General features: G+C 39.2%; 1 pseudogene; it reads right to left on the bottom strand.

Moving 5' to 3' along the window:
- LOC144243681 (large ribosomal subunit protein eL8 pseudogene) overlaps positions 1-7,076 on the bottom strand; it is a 124,891-nt pseudogene extending 117,815 nt beyond the window's left edge.
- Between the last annotated feature and the right edge of the window lie 11,501 nt (positions 7,077-18,577).

The raw sequence follows: 18,577 nt of genomic DNA, 5'->3' as shown, positions 1-18,577 counted from the left end.
AACTTGGAATGTTTCCCTGCAGATATCTGCTTGGCTCACTTCCTCATTTTTTCACATCTTTAAGTAGAATGACACTTTTGCAGTGAGGCTTTCCCTGACTGCCCTACTTAAACATGACTTTCACTTTTTTGTCTTTGTTTTTCACCATAGCACATGTCACTATCTGACATACAAGTGTAGGGGAGGAAAAAAGTATTTTAGGTTCTCCAGCTGTGGCCCTGTAAGTTAGGCTGGCCAAAGACACACTAACAAAGAAAACCAAACAGAAGTTACTTATATGTGCCTCATGCATGTCTACATGGGATCATCCAGCAATGAGTAACCCAAAGAAATGTTAGAACTCAGGTTTATATGCCATCTTATACTGAAAACAGGGAAAGGGACTTGGGAGCTTCTGAGTGGAGGAGACTTGTTATGGGAAGGTGACCAGGAAAGGTATAGTATACAACGGTTTTAAAGGAGGCTTGTTATGCAGATTTAAGACAATGTCTCCTCCATTGATAAGAGTAGTTGAAGAATCCTCCTCTTTCTGGTACAGGAGTGGGAGGCATCTTTACAAATGGAAATATCTTTTATAAATGTGAATTTCCTTTACAAAAGGAAAACTTTTCCCCTGTTTTTAGAGCTTTTCTTGCAGCTGCTGCTTCTCAGTGGACTTTAGCTCAAAATAATCCTTATGCCAAATAGGCATATTTTAGGGTGGTATATTTTGGTACCTTCACAACATATTGTCCTTACTTATCTTTTTAAATACCTAAATGATCCCTGGAGCATAGTAATTCTTAAGAAATATTTGCTGAATGATTTAATAAACATTTATTATCCAGCAACAATTGAAAATGTGGCTTAATGTTTCATATTACTTTACCCTAGAAACATTATACTGGAAGAACCACATGGAGCACATCATGTTCATTTTTTATTCTCGCATTTTTGTAGGCTTCGATGCTCCAATTCTATTAAATTTTTTTCCTAAGGGTAGAGTCTAGTCAATGTCTCTTATGACTCCTTCAATAAAGCTATGCCTGCACTGATTAACCCAACTCATTTTCTTATGCTGAGGACATAGAACATACTAAAATACTTATCTATTCTTTTAAAAGCATTCTCCAAGTCAACAAAAATTCCTGGAATGCAAAGATTTGGTAAGAGACATGGGACAGCTTTATCGCTATGCAGTTTGCAAACTGAGGGGACTCAGCCTTTGGCTACAAATTGAAAGGACTCCTAAGGGGAAAGTTTAGGCTCTGGATTAAATAGGCAAAACCCACAAGTACTGTGCACTTTATCAAGATTGGTCAGACTCAGGTCCCAAACTGTACACTTCAGGAGCTGAGTGACAAGCAGGATATAGTTTGCTATTTCTGGCAGCAGTTTCAGGATGTGGCAGCCACTGAAGAGCCTGATACGATGTGTTGCAAGGGTCTTTCTGCAAACTTGGCTGAATTTTGTGCAAACTTGTCACCTTAGGCTGTGATGACTGGTTTTACTTTCCATAGTCATTCAGACTGATTAACCTTTTAGTTTCTCTCCCTTCATGAGGAATCCATCTTGTCTGTTAGCCTTTGCTGTCTTCTGTTCTTATCCACAATCTCTTGGGTTTTATTTTTATTGCCTTATCAGAGAAACCTCATTAATAAGGTCTCTCTACATTAAACCCAACCATTCATTCAACAAATATTTACTGAGTGAGACTACCCAGGGCTCTGTCATATTAAAGACATAAATGGATCCTGCCCTCAAGTAGTTTACAGTCCAATGGGGAGAAACGGGACATCTATCCATTAGAAATAAATACAATATCATCTACTACAACTCTGCACATGGTATCCTGAGGGATGTAGAGGTTCTTATGCCTGACTGCAGAGCAGGGCATCCTCCATTCAAGAGGCCACTAATGAGTCAGGGTTAGAGAATTTGAAAACAGGGAGAGAGTTTGAGGGCAGTTCTTGAAAAATAATGTGAGAGGGTCATCAGACTCTTCATTAAGAGCCAGATTGGAATTGAAATGGCTGGAGTGTGGTTGGTTAGTAAGTCAGTTTTAGAATATGCCAAGCCAAAGGAAATATAAGCATTAGAAAATTTAGATCACAGGAGAAAGAAAAAAGAGAAGTAGGGAGAATGTAATATGTACTAGTTAATTTTTAGGAGCACATTCTATAGCAGAAGTTTAGTTTTAAAACCAGATAACTTAGCTCTCTATTCGTAAGATGTTTTCTGCATAGAATTGGTAGTTTATATTGTAAAAGTTGGGCCATGTAAGTTTTATTTGGATTCAGTCTGTATATGACAGCACTTAAAAAAAAAAAGTTCTGTTTCTCAGGAACATGCTGTGGCTGATTAAGGACCACAACTGCAGCCACTCAAGATTATTTTCAGCCTCATATCTCTGAGGGGATGGCACACTTTATACTGAGAGTGAAATACAGCTAGTTACTTGATTTTGTAAATAAAGTTTTATTGTAATACAGTCATGCCCATTCATTTACATATTATTTGTGATGCCTCCACACTACAACAGCAAAGTTGAGTAGTTGAAATGGTGATTGGAGACCTGATGGTCCACAAAGTCTAACATAATTGCTAGCCAGTTCAGTACAGAAGAGGTTTGCCAATTCCTGTTGTATGTGATTCTCTATTTTTCTATTGACTCTTTTCACGGGGGACCCAAATTAAGATTAGAAAATTTCAAAAAGTGTAAGAAACAATGACTAGTGGAATCTTTCTAATTTAGGGCTTGTTAACTCATTGATTTATATAATTAAAACATCTTGAGCTTTACCTATACTAAATCTAAACCAATTAATATTGTCCTGACTTTTAGCCACATGAAAAGACAGCTATGATGCAATAAAAATGGCAGTTGAGGGGAGCCTGGGTGGTTGAGTTGGTTGAGTGCCCAACTTTGGCTCAGGTCATGATCTCACACTTTGTGGGTTTGAGGCCCCCATCAGACTCTGTCCTGATGGTTCGGTGCCTGGAGCCTGCTTCTGATTCTGTGTCTCCCTCTCTCTGTCTCTCTCCCACTTCTACTCTCTCCGTCTCATAGGTAAATAAATAAGCATTAAGAAAAAAAGAAAAAAAACTTAAAAATGGCACTTGGAATTGATTTTGAAGATCTGGATTCAAGTTCCACTCTGAATTACAACCATAGACTAATTCAAAAATCAAAATCTCTAAAGTCAAAGAATAAATGATCAGAGAGTCTTTATGACTAGTTATAAAAATTGAATGAGATAATAAAAGTAAAAGAGCTTTATAAATTAAATCATGATATTATTATCAAATATTGTTCATGATCCCAAGAATATATACACCATATTTGAGAGGGCAGGTGCTATCGTTAGATCCATTTGAATGATTTTATTGATGAATATTTAATGAGATTATCCTCAAAAAGATTACAGCACATTTGGCAACATTAGCTATTATGTATTTTATTACAGTTATTATTATAAAATAACTAGCACTTGTCATTCATAGATAATATCTTTCAATGTTGTCAGCTCTTATTCAATCTTTGAGTGCTCTAACTTGGACTAATGAAAGGATGAAGACCAGCGAATATAGAGGGCTAATACTTCTAGAGCTTAGACTGGCTACCATTCCCTGATACTAAACATGACCTAGTAAGTCTTAAATCTTAATCTTCTTTCCACTGTTATCACATTTCATACCTTTAACTGGTGTTTAACTGGTGTTTATTTTTATGATTATAATATATCTGTTTATCATTTTTCTATCTTCATTGTTTTTCATTACTACATGGGAAAAATGAGTAAATAAGCTTTTTCACACAAAACCATATGTTAGAATAATTCATAAATTCAGACTGATGCTAATATTATTTGCTTTCAGCAAGACTAAGGAAATACACACACACACACACACACATACACACACACATATATGGTGTTAGGATGTGGAGAGATATGAAATTTAGGCCATTAATTTAGGGAGGAAGAATATAGAAATATTAGCATTCTAAGGAGAACTGAAGAATATATTTTAAGCTCTTCCCTATGAAGAGTTGCAACTGTAATGTTAATTTTAGAATTATTTTGGAATTTGTAATAAATTGAAGACTAGTATCTTTAAGAAATTATTTTTATCTTATAAAAGTTGAGGGGCGCCTGGGTGGCCTAGTCGGTTAAGCGTCCGACTTTCGCTTAGGTCATGATCTCGCGGTTCGTGGGTTCGAGCCCCGCGTCGGGCTCTGTGCTGACTGCCAGCTCAGAGCCTGGAGCCTGTTTCAGTCTGTGACTCCCTCTCTCTCTGACCCTCCCCTGCTCACGCTGTCTCTCTCTCTCCTAGAAATAAATAAAAAAATATTAAAAAAAAAAAAGTTGAGTTAAAAACATGACAAGTTTTTAAGTATAACTTCCAGTGCTTGCCACTAGTGACTTTCTGTCTCATATTCCACCTCAAGGAGCCAATGCTTCTTCACTCCTTTTACAAGGAGAACTTGAAAAGTAATAGAAGGAATCTGGCTTTGCTCTTTCTTGGCCAACATGCCCAGGTGGTCTGGTCTGACCAAACATTAGCAACAACTATGTAAACAGAAAAAAAGCTTTTGTATTTATTTTTGCTTTTTACTGAGGGACCAGGGAGATTTTAGAGGTTTTACAGTGGGAGAGGAACAAATATTGAGATTCTTGTTAACACACTCTCATAAGCACAAGAGATGATTCTTTTTTGTTTTTGTTCTCATTTTTTTGAGAGGGAGAGAGAAAGAGAAATCATTAGTGAGTATAGGAGGGGCGGAGGGGAGGGAGAGAGAATCTTAAGTAGGCTCCATGCCCAGTATGGGCGCCTGATGTGGGGCTCCCTCTCACAACTGTGAGACCATGATCTGAACTGAATCAAGAGTCAGATGCCCAACTCATTGAGCCACCAGGTGCCCCTGAGATAATTCTTTTAAGAGTTAGGATTTTGAATTTTGAAAATTCTTTCTTCACTACTAATCTTTATCATTCTCGGGTATCCTCTACATCAATTAGATAAATGAGAAGTTAAAGGGAGCAGCACCGTCCCTGCAATACGATCTCCCTCCCTTCTGACACCAACTACAAGTTCAGAGAGTTCCCAAAACCACCCTCAAGATTGATAATTCACTAGAAGGACTCACAAAACTAACTGTAAGTATTCATACTTACAGCTATCATTCATTACAAGGAAAGGGTACAGATTAAACTTAGCCAAGGGAAGAGTGGACTCTGGATAAGTACCAATGGTGGAGTATTCATTGTTCTCACTCTGTGCAGTCAGGACATGTTACTTTCCCAGCACTGATGTGTTGACAACATTCCCAGAGTATTACCAACCAGGGAAGCTCACCCAATTCTCTGTGTTCAGAGAATTGACTGGGGCTTCATGACATAGACATGACTGATTGATTACCCACGTGCTTAATGTCAGTCTTCAGTTCCACCTTTGAATTATTATCTGATGCTCTCAGCACCCCACTTCAGGTTTTCTCTAGGATGAAGAAGATAGAGGGACTCCATCTACACCTACTTCTTTCTCTCTTCTCCCCCTATTATGGTCTGAACTGTGTTGCCTCAGCATTCATATGTTGACAACCTATTCCTAATAGGACTGTATTTGGAGATAGGGTCTTTAAGGAAGCAATTATGATTAAATGAGGTCATAAGAATAGGGCCCTCATCCAATAAGATGAGTGTCCTTATAAGATGAAGAGATACCAGAGATCTCTCTCTGCATGTGCAGAGAAGAGGCCATATGAAAGCACAGTAAGAAGGTGGCTTTCTGCAAGCCAGGAGAAGTTGTCTCCAGAAACCAACACTGCTGGCACTTTGAGCTAACACTTTCAGCCTCCAGAGCTGTAAGAAAATGAATGTCTGTTGTTTAAGCCACCTAATCTGTGGTTTTTTGCTATGGCAGCCTAAGCAGATGAATATATTCCCTCTCTCTTTCTCTTTAGGCTCCTCTCTGTAGCCCAGCAAGATGGTGGGTTTTTTTCTGTTGACCTTTCTGTGCCAGAAACTATTCATACCATATCCTTCATTCCTTCCTATGTTATGCTTAATTTTTAAGAGTTCTATGCTTTAGTTCTGTACACTTTAGCTTGGTTTTTCAAGCCAGGTCCCTGTGGATTTCAAAATATAATTATTTCTTCTTCTTCTTCTTCTTCTTCTTCTTCTTCTTCTTCTTCTTCTTCTTCTTCTTCTTCTTCTTCTTCTTTTCCTTTTTCTTTTCTTCTGGCTGAAAGAGAACTTTTTACTAATTTTATGTACAGAAAATTCAGCAGCATCCACCTACCCCAGTTTGATGGCCAGTTTTTAGCTTTTGCCTTTTCCAACTTGGCAATGGGAGTTCTGGACTATGGATATAGGACGTTGCCTCCCCAGTAGCAGGGGATCTCATCATATCTGTCATTGTCTTTGGTCCTGATAGCTTCCACCACCTTAGCCAGAGTTCCTTTGTCTTTTACATTAACCTGTGTGAAGGCAACAGTGGTGCAGGTCTATCTGTGGACCAGATGCCCCAGCCTGGCCTTCCCCTTGATGATGCCATGGGGAGCTCCCCTCTTACGATGCAGCACAGGCAGGAAGACAGCCAGATCAATGGGATCTACAGCATGTGCAGTCACTATCAGGTGAGGCTTCTTGTTCTCCACTAAGGTAGTGACAGTATTAACTCCAGCTTGAAAGGTAGGCAACCTCTTAGTGAGGACATCTGCTTCCTGGCAACTTTCGGCTCAGCCTGGGCCAACAATCTCTGCTTTGTCTCTTGCTTTGTCTCTGGTCTGTATTTGTTGGCCAGCTTAAGCAGCTGAGTAGCTGTTTGATGGTCCAGGGCCAGGTGAACTGGTTAATCACAGGAGGGACTTCTAGACGCTTATAGAGAATAGCCCTTTGCTGCTGCAGCCGGATGTAGCAGGGTCATTTGACAAAACAGGCGAGGTCCCTTTTGGGCTGGATGTCCTGTCTGATGCCAGAATTCTTGGGCCTCTTCTCAAACAGGGCATAGACCACGTTCTTGGCCTCATGCTTCTTCACAACAGCAGGGGCTGGGGCCACCTTCTTCCCCTTAGCCTTCTTTCATTTTGGCATCTGGGATGGCTGGAGGAGAAAGTTACAATCACTTCTTTTTAAAATTGGTTCTCACAAATCAAAAGCTTCTTCATTTAATTTAAGTGTGCCTACTGTGAGTTTTTAAAAAATCTATTAAGGACTTCAGATAAGTACTTAGTTCCCAGGCTATATCTGACCTTTTCCTTTCCCCTTTATCAGAAGTGAGCAATGTCATTAATTCATTAGATGAGAAGAGAAGTGCAGAGTAGCTAAAATAATTAGTTACCACATTAGCTGCCAAAATTTGTTCTGATATTTTGCTGAAATCAGAAATTATGCCATTCCCTATGCACCAACTCTGATTAAATTATGTTTAATGGAGTGTGCTTCTAATAGAAGGGAGCAAAGAGAATTTTTCTAGTCTATCTTATCCCAAATCTATACAAAGTTTCCCATTCCTTCTAGGGGATCACAAATTATTGCAAGGAATCTGTGAATTCATATGCCATTCCAAGCACTGATTGTAGATTGAATTAGCAAAGTGGTTCATGCAAATGTAAGCATCTATCTTTCAAATGTATGAAGTTGTCATTGCAATGAACAAAATATCACTCATACTGAATTCATGAAAGCTGTTTATCCATGATGTTTATCCAAAATGCATAAAAACCATGCATTTTCTTTTTTTTAATGTTTATTTATTTTAGAGAAGAGGATAGAAACAGAGCACGAGTGGGGGAGGGGCAGAGAGAGAGGGAGACACAGAATTTGAAAGCAGGCTCCAGGCTCTGAGCTGTGAGCACAGAGCCCAATGCCGGGCTCAGACTCATGAACTATGAGATCTTGACTTGAGCCAGAGGTGGACCCTTAACTCACTGAGCCACCCAGGTTCCCCAACCATGCATTTTGTAAATCCATGGATACTAGAACTGCAATTACTGTCATATGGGAGTTCAATATTTTGTTGTTGCCATTATTAACACAGTCATTTTCATAAATAAAAATTTCAGAATCCTTATCTATGTTCTTTTCCTTCCCTATTCAAAGAAGCAATTCCAGATTGTGCCTTATTAGAAAGTCTCATTTATTAAATACTCTTATTAGTTCTGCATGTTACTCTTTTCTAAATCTTAGTTCCAGCTGCATGATTCACCTTGTCTCTTTTGGCAACCAGAACATTCTCTGGAAAAGCAATCTTGAAAGATTTTTTTGCCCAAAAGGAATTCTAGAAGAGGCTTTTTTAAAAAACCAGTCAACCCATTTTGACTACCAGAATATTTTTGTATAGTACTATTTTTATTATAAAAATAATACATTGGGTACACTTTCATGCCTTAATAAGGAGAAGATAATCTTTAATGCCTATATAGTATGTTTTTGCCATATGATTAGATTTAATAATTTTTATCACCCCATTAAGCTATTTTTCAGTTTTTTACTATTATAAATAAATGATATACACCCTGCCATATAATTTTATTTCAGATAAATTCATGACAAATTTACTCAGTCAAAAAATATAAACATGCTTACGGCTCTTAATACACATTTCTAAATTGGTTCCCGGAAAGGTGGTGCCTACTTAAACTCCTAGTAGGAGCTACATTAACACTATGAATTTTACCTCCTGAAGAGCGCAAATGACCATGTTCCTTTTTAAAAAATAGTTGATAATTTGGTGACAATTATTTGGAAGACTGAATTTTTCCATTTTTTATTACCCATTTGCATTTCTTCTTTTGATAATCATACGTTCCTGTTCTTTTTAGCACTAGAATGTGGTTTTCTTTAGACCCTTTCCTTTTTACAGTGTTCCTTGTTCCACACAATTTGCAGCTAATCTTCTATGTTCTTGCACTAAAACTATCAATTTTATCTCAATTATAGAGTGTCTCTAGTCCTTCTAACTACTCAGAGTTCATATATTAGAAGATCTCTCCCCCCTGCCTTTACTTACATAATTTTCATAATATAATGCAGGATTGGGCAAATGCTGGAACTGCTCTCCAAAAATCCTTGCTGCCCTTTGTGTTTTGGAAGGGCTTCTTCTCTAGACTGGATCTCTGCTTCAGGTGCTTTTAAATTCATTAAGCCTGTTAAGTCATTACAGGTTTAAGTGAGAGGGCAATCTTCCCTGAGCACAGGGCCATCAATTCTTTGCTACTGTCTGATACTATTTTTTGTATTCTTTTTTAAATATTTATTTCCTTTTGAGTGAGAGAGAGAGACAGACACAGAGACAGAGCAGGAGCCTGGGAGGGGACAGAGAGAGAGAGGGAGACACAGAATCCAAAGCAGTCTCCAGGCTCTGAGCTGTCAGCGCAGAGCCTGATGCGGGGTTTCATCCCACAAATGGCAAGATCATGATCTGAACCAAAGTCAGACACTTAACTGACTGAGCCAACCAGGCACCCAGTCACTATTAAACATACCCTCTGAAACAGTCACTTGAGATTGCTATGTATTATTTCCTCATACACTTACAAGTGCAGTCCAAACCAGATTCTAGCCACTGCGAGAGCAACCTTCACATTGCAGAAAGAAACAAATCTACAGTGAAAATTACTTCAAAGCCCATCATGTCTACTTTTGAATCATCTGGCTTCTTTCCAGGGACAAAAACATTTAAAACTCAAACTAATAATGTACTTTAGTGAAAGGTATACTAGAAAGAATGAGAACTTTGGAAATAAATAGACATGAACTAGCTGTGTAGCTTTTGGTTGGCTTTTTAACCTAAGTTTCTATCTTTTCATTTACAAAATGGAATAAATAATACCCACTTAGAGGTTGGGAGAATTAAATAGTCTAAGTGCGCTACAATTCAGAATCAAAACACCCAAAACAACTCACATGTAAGAGAAATATTATCTAATACCAATATTTTCTAATCATTTCAAGAATACTAGCAATGAAGAGGTACAAAGAAAGCAAAGGGGTCTGGGGTGCACTGTATGGTCCCTAGGTCCTTTTTTTCCCTATGCCAAACCTGTGCTTTCTCCCAGAATAACCGACAAGGTCTCCAAGTCAGTTTTTGTGAGTTTGTAAACTGATGTGGAAAGGAGCATTCAAGTTATAAAATGTCTTCATTTTATATTCCAGAAACATTGTCCAAGGAGAAGTCTCATGGATCTATAGATTCTGGGTGTATTTACAATGGAATACTACATGGCAATGAGAAAGAATGAAATCTGGCTATTTGTAGCAACATGGATGGAACTCGAGGTTGTTATACTAAGTGAAATAAGTCAGGCAGAGAAGGACAGATCCCATATGTTTTCACTCATATGTGGAACAGGAGAAACTTAACAGAGGACCATGGGGGAGGGGAAGGGGGAAAAATAGTTAAGGAGAGAGGGAGGCAAACCATGAAAGACTCTTGAATACTGAGAACAAACTGAGGGTTGATGGGAGGTGAGGGGGGAAAAGGGGTGATGGGCATGGAGGAGGGCACTTGTGGGGATGAGCACTTGTGGGGATGGGGGNAAAGCAAAGGGGTCTGGGGTGCACTGTATGGTCCCTGGGTCCTTTTTTTCCCTATGCCAAACCTGTGCTTTCTCCCAGAATAACCGACAAGGTCTCCAAGTCAGTTTTTGTGAGTTTGTAAACTGATGTGGAAAGGAGCATTCAAGTTATAAAATGTCTTCATTTTATATTCCAGAAACATTGTCCAAGGAGAAGTCTCATGGATCTATAGATTCTGGGTGTATTTACAATGGAATACTACATGGCAATGAGAAAGAATGAAATCTGGCTATTTGTAGCAACATGGATGGAACTCGAGGTTGTTATACTAAGTGAAATAAGTCAGGCAGAGAAGGACAGATCCCATATGTTTTCACTCATATGTGGAACAGGAGAAACTTAACAGAGGACCATGGGGGAGGGGAAGGGGGAAAAATAGTTAAGGAGAGAGGGAGGCAAACCATGAAAGACTCTTGAATACTGAGAACAAACTGAGGGTTGATGGGAGGTGAGGGGGGAAAAGGGGTGATGGGCATGGAGGAGGGCACTTGTGGGGATGAGCACTTGTGGGGATGGGGGTGTTATATGGAAACCAACTTGACAATAAACTATAATTAAAAAATATTCTAGGTATATTTACTTTAAAAGATCCTTAGGCCAAGGACAGAATACTGAGAACATGTTATAGCTATAAGGACTCTTCTTACTAGCAAATAGTGCCAATTTATTTGTCAGGAACCCATTGGCAAGGGGACTAAATCAGTCAACTGCCTACTTTTCTTTTCTCTAGAAGAGTCCCTCAACCCTACTCCACCCCTTCCTGTAAAAAACAGTGAATGGATCACAGACAAGCTGTTTTAACAATGTCCTCCAAAAACATGTAAATCATTTATGTGCCTCACACATACTTGCTCAATAAACTCACCTGAGATTTTGAAGGCTATATGTATAAAATAGTCTTTTATGAAATGATTGATAGTCTTAAGTCTGTAGCTGGTCAATTTCATCCCACAAAGAGTAATACAAATGTTCTAATAAATCACTTCTTGATAACTGATATTTGAAGTTACCTCCTTTGCTCAAAGTACTTGCTACAAGTGAATATTATGTTTACAGATATATTATCAATTATCTGTAATACAGTATGAATGAGTTAGTTTATCTGCGCAATGATGAAACTTGGTGAATATATTGAGGAAATAACCTATTTTCCAAGCTAGGAATTAATTTGTTTTTGCTCTCCAGGGCAAAAACACTGCTCTCCAGTGTGCGATTTTGACTAATTGTACATCATATGAAACCACTTCATTAGGTGATAATGCATCATCAAAGAGAAGATTGTAGAAGGGAGTAACCTCAAAGCAAGGTTATTGGACACAGGGTCTATTAGTTAACTGTTCCCTACACAAACTGAGATCCAGAACATTTCCTCAGAGAATAGGAACCTTGCTGGCATTTCTAAAAGAAGTATGAGTCTTCAAATTAGGAAGACATAGGAAATCCGTTTCAGGTCTTCAGAGGGAAATTATTAGGAATGTGTAGTCTCCAGTGAAAGAGGGGTCTGCCTTCAAGGCTATATGGCTGCTCAGTGAGACAGGGCTTAAAGGCTGGGTAAGACAAAATGAAATTCCAATAGAGGGGTGACTGCTCTGGACTATACTTAAATTGACTGAAAAACAAATAGGTCAGGGGTGCCTGGGTGGCTTAGTTCATTGAGCGTCCAACTTTGGCTCAGGTCATGGTCTCCTGGTTTGTAAATTCGAGCCCCACATCGGATTCTGTGCTGACAGCTCAGAGCCTGGAACCTGCTTCAGATTCTGTGCTTCCCTCTCTCTCTGCCCCTCCCCCACTTACACTCTGTCTCTCTCTCAAAGATAAACATTAAAAAAAATTAAGAGCAAAACAAAACAAATGGGTCAAAGGTAGATACTAGATTTCCAAAAACTCAGAACTGCCCAGAAGAGGTGAAGGAACTAACTAAAAAATAAAAGGAAGATGCCTAAGGCTCAGAAGAGGCCAGATAACAAGCCCCATCAACATTCTGCAGTTGGGGCTCCAGGGTACAAGGCAGGGATATAAAAGGTTCCTGGCAGGCGCACAGTACGGCACAATTAGATCCACAGAAGATGATCTAGAGACACACAAACTGGAGGAGAAAAAGGTAAGAAGTTTTGAGAAAGATCTAATTCCACGAGACATGAAAGTGAGGTCAGTGCAAACAAACCCCAAGATGGAAGACTGAAGCTATATGCCCTAGTAGTGAAGAGCTCAGGCTGCAGAGTCAGAGAAGACCTAGGACTGAATCTTAGCTGTGCCACTTCTGAGCTGAATGACTTTGGACAAGTTATTTAACCTCTCTATTCCTATTTCCTCATCTTTAAAATAAGGGAAATTATGATATTTACTTTTTAAGAACATAGTAAACCAAACTGAGATAATGCATGTAATGTGTATGTCAGTAATATACAGGCATATAAAATACTCTCAATAAATATTAGCTGTAATTATTTGTTGTGTTGAACATCTTTGCCCAACATTTCATCTAATGTCCACTCTGGACAACATTAAACAATTTAAAGACCTGGGAATGAGTTTATTCATTCATTCAATCTGTATTTTCAAGGAGCCCATGCTCTGAGGCAGCCACACACTGTGTGTGTGGAGGTGCTGAGATCCAGTGATGAGCAAAGCATTCACAGTCCGTGTCCTCTGGAGCTTGCAATCTAGTGGCAGAGACAATCATGAAAAACAAAGTTGTACAAATAAATGTTAAATTCTATGGATGATAAGTGCTGGGGGCTGGGGACATGATGCAGTGAGAGAGTATACAGGGGGAATTAAGTTCAGGGAAATGACTACAGAGCTAAGTTATGGATGAATGAATAAGAGCTAAGTCAGCCCTAAGAGAGTAGAGAATTCCAAGTGGAGGCACTGACTGGTGAGCATGGGAGAGAGCATGGTTAGCAGGAGGCCCGGACAATAGAGCTGTGTTGCTAAAGCAAAGAGAATGAAAGAAGGAGTGGAGAGGAAATTGAAGGGATAGGTAAAGTTAGAACCTCTTAGGCTACATTAAGGGATTTTTCTGTGCCACTAGCACAATGGGTTCTGAATCCAGATACAAAGAGGACATCTGGTGTGGTCCAGCCTTATCTCAGCTAAACTAAGGGTTTCAAAGAGAATTTTATATATTTTAGTCAAACAGAATAGGCAGGGACTTCAGTGCCCTTTCAATTCCCTTCAATTGCCCAGATGTAGTGACTAAAGCTATAGACCCAATAGGGAAAAAAGGCAGGGAGAGTTGACTTAGCTGCAGAGATACAATCATCCAGGAGAGACGGTTTAAAGAAGTTCCCAAATGTGTATCCACAGAATCATCTGGAAAATTTGATAAAGTACAAGTTCTCAGGAATTACCTTAATTTTTTTAAAAATATAGTTTATTGTCAAGTTGGTTTCCATATAATACTCAGTGCTCATCCCAACAAATGCCCTCCTCCATGCCCATCACCCATTTCCCCCCTCTCCTCCACCCCCATCAACCCTCAGTTTGTTCTCAGCATTTAAGAGTCTCTTGTGGTTTGCCTTCCTCCCTCTCCTTAACTATTTTTTTCCCTTCCCTTCCTCTATGGTCCTCTGTTAAGTTTCTCCTGTTCCACGTATGAGTGAAAACATATAGGAGTTACCTAAACTTTTGATTCAGTGGATGATTCAAATGGAGACTTGGAACATGCATTTTAGTATGTAACTGATTTTTCTGATGAAATGACCTGAGGAACATATTTTAAGAAATGTCATTTGAGGGGCACCTGGGTGGCTCAGTCGGTTAAGCATCTGACTTCAGCTCAGGTCATGATCTCACAGTTCATGGGTTCAAGCCCCGTGTCGGGCTCTGTGCTGACAGCTAACTCAGAGCCTGGAGCCTGTTTCAGATTCTGTGTCTCCTTCTCTCTCTGACCCTCCCCTGCTCATGCTGTCTCTCTCTCAGAAATAAATAAAACATTAATTTTTTTTTTTTAAAGAAATGTCATTTGAAAAGGTAATTGCTCCCAGGGACTTTCAATTTTACCAAAATCCAGCCAAGTGTCTCAACAACATTTACTTAAAAGTTCATCTTTATCTCACTGATTTTGTTTTCCATTTTTATTACACACTAATTCCTTACATATTTGGATCTATTCATGGATTTTATGTCCTAATCTATGTACTGTTCTATTTACAGGTCACATGATGGTAATTATTGAGGCTTTGTAATACATTTTAGTACCTGATGCTTTCACTGCTCTTCTGAGAGATATCCTGGCTATTTCTTTCTTGCTTCATTTTTTGTATGAACTGGAGGGTCCATATGTTTTTTTCCTTCCTCATTCGTTCTCTTCCTCTCTCTCATTCCCCCACCTTCTTTTCTTTTTTCATCCTTCAGGAGAGATGTGCTCGTCTTCTTGTCTCACGTTCATATTAGCCCAGGTTCTCACTCAGTAGAGGGAGAGGGGAAAAATTGGAGAAGTCATTATCCTACTGTCAAGACAAACTTGATTTGCCTGAGGACAAGAGAAGGCAAGCCAAAGGTTTTATGCTCAATATTTTAATGGGAACCACATTAAATGAATATATTACTTTAAGTAAAACTGAAATCTTGCAATTTTGAATCTTTCTATTCCAAATAATAGTACATATACTAAAAAATCTTGGGTGTATGTCCATGTTCTTCAGGAACATGTTAATGTTTCTCATAAAGGCTTTACACATTTCTTGTTAAATTTATTCCTAAGGACTTAATCATCTTGTTGCTATTGTAGGTGAGATTTTCTCCCGTTATATCTTTTAGTTATTTGTTAGATGTATTTCAGAAGGACATTAGTTTGTGCCTATTTTTATTCCACAATTTCTTTGGAAGTCTCTTATTTCTTGTACTTTTTCAGTTGAATCTTTAAGAATTACCAGCTTAATAATCAACATATCTAGAAATAGTAATAACTTTATTCTCTAAATTTCATGACTCTAAGTCATCTACTTATTAAGTTGTATTGGATAATACATATTAAGATATTATTATGTTAAGAAATTGTTCATTTTGTTAAGTGTTCTTATCAAGGCTGGGTGTTGGATTTTGTTAAATGTCATTCTCAGGGGCACCTAGGTAGCTCAGTCAGTTAAGTGTCTGACTCTTGATTTTGGCTCAGGTCATAATCTCATGATTTGTGAGTTTGAGTCCCGTGTTGGGTTCTTTTTTTTTTTTTTAATGTTTTTAATAGTTTATTTTTGAGACAGAGAGAGACAGAGTAAGAGCAAGGGAAGGGCAGAGAGAGAGGGAGACACAGAATCCGAAACAGCCTCCAGGCTCTGAGCTAGCCATCAGTACAGAGCCCGACGTGGGGTTTGAACCCTCAAACCGTGAGATCATGACCTGAGCCAAAGCCGGACACTCAACCGACTGAGCCACCCAGGCCCCCCCCCACCCCCGTTGGGTTCTGTGCTGACAGCACAGAGCCTGCTTGGGATTCTCTCTCTCTCTCGGTCTCTCTCTCTCTCTTAAAATAAATGATTAAACCTTTTTTTAAAAAAGTGATTTTCAAATCGATGGAGATCATATATATTTCTTTTTTTTAATAGTTTATTGTCAAGTTGATTTCGATATAACACCCAGTGCTCATCCCCACAAGTGCCCTCCTCCGTGCCCATCACCCCCTTCCCCTCATATATATTTCTTATATACAGTGTTAGTACTCCTTATAATAAATATATTTCTTAACATTGAATGGTACTTCTGCATTTCTGGCATAATCCCAATTTGGTCATGATGTATTATCATTTTTTTAAGGTGATGCTGAATTCTGTGTGTTAATATTTTACTTAAAATTTTATCTTATGTTCATAAATATATTGCAATGTAGTTTTTAGAAATTCAGCAATGTTTAAAGGTAATTTGACCCAGACCATAGTCGGTGTTCTGTCCTCCTGCTGAAAGCCCTGCCTCTTGGTTCAGCATAACCTGAGCCTAGGTCTCTTTCTTGTCAAAACATGAACCTGAACTAGACCTTGTCTCCTGACCAACTTGAATTCTAAGTCTTACACATGTGTTTTAGAACATTTTTGCTTTTCTATTTACAGACTTTCTGCCTCCCCCCCCCCCCCCCCCCCACTCCAATTCAATGGTCATCATTTGGTTGGTTTCTGTTCCAGGTTCCTGATCCTATTTAGGCTGAATTCCAAATAATCCTGTTTGTCTCCTTCTCATCTTCTGTATTTAATTTACTCCCTGGGGACCATGTGACAAGTCTTTTTTTTTTTTAATGTTTTATTTATTTCTAGGAGAGAGAGAGAGAGAGAGACAGCGTGAGCAGGAGAGGGTCAGAGAGAGAGGGAGTCACAGACTCTGAAACAGGCTCCAGGCTCTGAGCTGGCAGTCAGCACAGAGCCCGACGCGGGGCTCGAACCCACGAACCGCGAGATCATGACCTCAGCGAAAGTCGGACGCTTAACCGACTAAGCCACCCAGGTGCCCCTCATGTGACAAATCTTTAAGGACTAAATATTAATTACTTCTGCTGGTGGACATTAAACAGCTAGTCCTTTACTGCCCCCTTGAGGACCATGGCCACCACACACCCTGTGGCCCATCTTGGGAGAGGTGTTTCTCCCTCCCCATATGGCCGTTCTCTCATGAACAGATACCAGGTACAAAGAATGAACTGCCCGGAGAAGGATGAAAAAGACAAAGAGGACACCCATTTCTGCCTTCAAAGAACCTAAAAATGAGGTGGACAGAGGGGAAGTAAGGCTAATCTGTGGGCATTTAGGACATGAGGGTGGTGAGGGAGGGAGTTGTTAAGCAGGCACAACCGACAGCTGTAAGTCCCAGGAGCCTCACAGGAGCGGTACAAAAGATTGCAGTAGTAGTTAAGAGAAGGGAAAACAGACTATGACAGTAGTAGACATCATGGAGGATGTGTTTCAGAGCTGGTCTTTGAAGGGTGAAAAGACATGCAGGGCATGAGTGCAACCATCAGAAGCAAAAAATATGTGAAGCACAGGAAGAGGATATTTTGACTAGAGTGAAGAATATACATGGGGCAGCAGGATGAGAGAAAAGCTAGAAAGGTGGTTTAAATCCAAATTGTAAAGCTATTTACATTTATTCCATCACTAATGGAAGGTTTTCCCTGAAAGCAGATTTTCTTAGTAGGCAAATAGTGAAGGACAGTAAAGGAAGCAGTACAAGAAAGGATCAGGTATGGAGGGAATTAAAGGGTTCAGAATTAAAAGGTTGAGTGGTAGGGAAATGGATAAAGGAGAATGTCAACCCTTCAGTTTTTTTCTAGAGTGTCCTCATTCATGTACTGAGGGGGGTACATAAAAGGGTTGTGTGCTATGGGACATAAGTGAAGATATATTCTGGGAAATATAACAAGTGCACTACACAAACTTTCCAGAAGAATTGCTGCGCATGCATACATGTGTGTGTGTGGGTGGGTGTGTTTATTTTATTTTTTTATGTTTATTAATCTATTTTGAAAGAGACAGAGCACAAGCAGGGGAGAGGCAAACAGAGAGGGAGGGAGAGAATTCCAAGCAGGTTCCACACTGTCAGCACGGAGCCCAACGAGGGGCTCAAATCCATGAACCGTGAGATCATGACCTGAGCCAAAATCAAGAGTCGGATGCTCAACCAACTGAGCCACCCAGGTGGCCTATGTGTGTGTGTGTGTAAACTAGTAGTGCAGGGATAAGAGATTTTTGTATATAAACAGTCCAGATATTTGCTACTGCTTGTCAGCCATCGACATATCACAGACAAATCCCTGCCCTCCAGAGATATGTTACTCCTTTCAGTGTTTGGTAATTTCATGAAGCAGCTAGAATTTCTAAGTGGAGTTGAATTCCTACAAGGATCTTGTTCTAGTAGATATCCTGATGAAATCACTAGTTGGTTGTTTACAAAAAAAAAAAGGAGTGAGTGACATAATAAAAATTTTCAATTAAGTGGAAGTAGCAGCATACCTAACTTACATAGTAAGTATATTATTTACTCTTGCTCTAATAACAAAATGCTCCCAAATTTTAGTGGCTTACAACAGC

Source organism: Crocuta crocuta, unplaced genomic scaffold (genome assembly GCF_008692635.1).
Source record: "Crocuta crocuta isolate KB4526 unplaced genomic scaffold, BGI_CrCroc_1.0 scaffold791, whole genome shotgun sequence".
In the NCBI taxonomy this organism is placed as follows: domain Eukaryota; kingdom Metazoa; phylum Chordata; class Mammalia; order Carnivora; family Hyaenidae; genus Crocuta; species Crocuta crocuta.
This window is presented reverse-complemented; position numbering and strand designations above follow the sequence as displayed.